We start from the raw sequence: 4,230 nt of genomic DNA on the forward strand, positions 1-4,230 counted from the left end.
TTGAAAGTACTATACAACTGTTGTTATCATTATTATGTAGCAGAGGTGATCAGAAGACCGATGGTCTCAATATCAATTTGTTGGATTCACCAAACAACCTAATATCCAAGGGTATACTTCCTAGGCATCTAGCCATGCTCCCTAACCCTTTACCCTAGACAAGTACCCTGGTACCTTGCTGGAAAGACCTGGTCAGCTCTGATTGATCCTCAATGACAGGGGCTGCATCCTAATAATGAATTTCTTCTCTCTTCCCATCCCAGCTTTGTCTATCATAGTTCACTATGAAATAATTCTGCTCTTTTTGAACTTTTTTCAAGACTTTCTGCCCCTTGAATTTCCATCCTGGATTGCAGCAAAATTGAGAGGGAGGAGTTTTCTCTCTCCTGACCATTACCCCTGCTATAATTACTATTTCCTTTTAGTTCTATTATTCCTATAACTATTATTGGAAATAGGGACTGGATCCATGATTTCATTGGTATAGGTAACCCCCTGATGGGGAACCCCCTCCACCTATGCAGGTCAGCATTATTGTTAATAATAATACTAATATTTCCTTAGCCTTACATCATATCTGTTGGCTTCTTGGCACTACTCCTGGCATCCTGGGCACTATCGTTTCTCTTCAGGGCAATAGTAGCTCCTGCATCCTGGATGTCTCAGAATCTCTTTATGTTGTAGAAGCAATATCCTAACCCCTCTCCCCCCCCAACTCAAATTCAGTTAATTTTTTTCTTAAAAGGGATTGAGACATTACTCAAGAATTGATTGGCTCAGGAGACTAAAGGTTCAGGCTGCTGACATTACTTCCTCTCCACCTGAGTACAAAGCAGACACAGGAGTTTCAGGGACACTAATACTTGGCTGGCTGATTGCAATTTCATCATTCAACCAAAGAAGCTTCATTCAGCTGAATCAACTGGAGATGTCCTCAGTGCCTATCCTTGTTAATTACCCTACCTTTGCTCTCCTATGACTAGGTTTTTAACTCGTTTGTTAACTATTGAATTATTAACGTGTCTCATTTTTGTTCCAATGTCACCTAAGCTCTCAGGGATAGGCCCTGAGTCAGGACCAGGTCAGAAAATATGGCCAACACTGGCAATGAAAGATCTAGCTAGTCAGGGTAACTAAATAAAAAAATATGGGGAGCATCATTTTTTAAATTGATAACCACACTTTAAAGTATTTCTTGAGGATTATTTACTAAAAGCAATGTGTACCTATATTTCTTTCTTCCTGTGTCAGAGTTTATTCATACATACTATGCTCTTGCCCAGCTGCTACTATTTTCAAAAATGGCTATTTTGGGGGTCAAACTATAATGCATAAAGTTTCATTTGACCTGTCAGGTGTTTTTGAGTTTTTGCCCAAGATGTTTTGCCTTGTTCTCTTAGCAGAAATTTTCATGCTAGAGCTGATTTTCTTTTTTTCAAAATGACTCCTTTTTCCCCCTTCTCTTTTTAAACTGAACAAGTTGATGGAAAAATTCAACTCTTTAGTCTTATGAAAGCTTGTCAAGTTTGGCTTAGTCAGAGCAGTGACTAAACAATATCTAGAGAAGCATTTTTCTTCCAGGGACTGTTGTCTTAAAATTAGTCTTAAAATTATAGAAACTAAAATATGTCTTTCACTGTATCTTGGCAAAAGGACCTTAGAAAATCCCTGGTGCTTAGAAGTATCTTTTTGAGATTATAGACTATTAGGTGAAAAGGGAATCCAATGTCACTAAAGTCAGCACCTACCTCAAGCTTGAATGCATTCATCCATTCTCTCAGCAACTATTCCATAATGAATAAAAATGGATGAAAAAGAAAAGGCCTCTAAGTGTTTACTGGTTTCCACTAAGCATTGTACTGTTGTTTGTCCTTCATTCTCAAAGAGGATCATGACATCAGGAGGTGATGTCATGACTTGCACTGAATTGGATTTAAGTGAGGGAGGGCTATGCAAGGTCACCAACCTCACTCTCTCCTCCAGAGAAATCTGGGTCCAGTGGTGAGAGAGAGAGAGAGAGAGAGAGATGAGAGATATGATGAGAGATAGATGAGAGATAGATAGACAGACAGACAGACAGACAGACAGACAGACAGACAGACAGACAGACAGATAGATAGATAGATAGATAGATAGATAGATAGATAGATAGATAGATAGATAGATAGATAGATGATAGATGATAGATATTAGGACGTGCACTGTACTAAGCACTAGGGATACAAATAGAATCAAGCAAGGCAAGGCCATGCCCTCAAGGGATTTATATTCTAATGGAGGAGGCAACACATATAGGGGAACTAGAATTGGAAAGGGTGGGAAAGGATGTCATGGTTTGAAGGTAGCCAAGAAATAGCATGGTGGTCTGGTTCTGGGTAAGGAAAAAACACCTCTCAGAGCCTAGGGTCCTGTGCTGGCACCTAATAAGCACTTATTGGGTACAGAATACAGTGGTAAGTCCTGGGAAAGGATAACTAAGACATGGACCCTGACCCCATGGAGTTTACAGAGTCCAGAACAAGTGGTCATCCAATCGCTGAGAACTTCTGGCATTGAGGAAATGACTGTGTCCCAAGGCAGGTTCTATTTGGGAAAGCTTAGCTAGGAAATTTGTCCTTACAATGGAAAAATAGAAAAGGCATTTTTAAGACTTACTCTGTGCAAAGCACTGTGCTAAATTCTGGGGACACAAATAGAAAACCCAAAAGAGTCCTTTTTCTCAAGGAGTTCTCATTCAAATAGGGGGAAATGACACATATAGGAGCTTTCAGCTACAAGTCAAATGGAAAGTTCCAATGAAGTAACCCTTTCATAAAGCAATGGCAAAGTGAGACAAATTCTACTTCCCTGTACCTATCCATTTGTCCTAGTTCTGGCCTCTGGAATCAGGCAGAAAAATATTAATCCCTCATTCCCATAAGAGCTTTTCAAATATCCAGTCCTGTTCTTTTTTTTCCAGCCACTTAGCATACAACCTTATCGATAATGAACAGATCAATAGCCTGTTTCCTTTTATTGTATGCTAGACTTGTCCCTCTAGAGCTTACACTAACCATTTTTCAAACAAGATTTGCTAAGTATGCAAACCACAGAAGCCAAAGAGGCAATACTCTCAAAACCCTGGACATGTCCCAGGCTAGCCCAGACTCTGGCTTTAGTGTCACCTTCCATATTTCATGCTGTGTGTCTGACTGGTGTTGATCGTTAGGCATTTTGATAACTAAACCTTTTGAAGGGATTCAAAGCAGACCTTCACTAAACCCCATTCTGCTCTTTGGGAGACAGTTTTATAAGAAGGTGCTAATGAACTGGATAATTAATATCAAAAGAACTAGAGTTATATCATAGTTTTGTCAGCCACCAGCTTGGTGACTTGGAACAATCTGTTTAAATTCTATGCATACCAATTTACAGAGGAAAGAGTTCTGATTTTGGACTCAGAGGACCTAGGTTCAAATGCTGGTTCTGATACTACCTAGTAACCTCTCTTTCCCTCATTTTCTAGATCTCTAAAATGAGAGGGTTGGACTATATGATCTCTAAAATCATTTTCAACATCAAATCTATAATCCTGTGATTATCCCAGTTTTGAAAGAAAGAAAGAAAGAAAGAAAGAAAGAAAGAAAGAAAGAAAGAAAGAAAGAAAGAAAGCAAGCAAGCAAGCAAGCAAGCAAGCAAGCAAGCAGGAAGGAAGGAAGGAAGGAAGGAAGGAAGGAAGGAAGGAAGGAAGGAAGGAAGGAAGGAAGGAAGGAAGGAAGGAAGGAAGGAAGGAAGGAAGGAAGGAAGGAAGGGAGGAAGGGAGGAAGGAAGGGAGGAAGAAAAGGAAGGAAGGAAGGAAGGAAGGAAGGAAGGAAGGAAGGAAGGAAGGAAGGAAGGAAGGAAGGAAGGAAGGAAGGAAGGAAGGAAGGAAGGAAGGAAGGAAGGAAGGAAGGAAAGGAGGAAGAAAAGGAAGGAAGGGAAGGAGGAAGGGAAGGAGGAAGGGAAGGAAGGAAGGAAAGAAGGAAAGAAAGAAGGAAGAAAGTGAAAAGTTTATAGTGAGATTGAATGAGATAATTTATAAAGTGCCAAGTAAACAGTGGCTTACTGGTAAATATTTAACAACCAGCTTTCTAAAAATGTTTTTGTATGTGTGTGTTCACATACTTTTGAGTTCAATCTGCATTATTATTTTTCCATCACTTTATTAATTCTAGAAACAATTTTTTAAAATCAATCAAGGTGGGGCAGCTA

This window comes from Dromiciops gliroides, chromosome 2 (genome assembly GCF_019393635.1).
Source record: "Dromiciops gliroides isolate mDroGli1 chromosome 2, mDroGli1.pri, whole genome shotgun sequence".
Taxonomy (NCBI): Eukaryota; Metazoa; Chordata; class Mammalia; order Microbiotheria; family Microbiotheriidae; genus Dromiciops; species Dromiciops gliroides.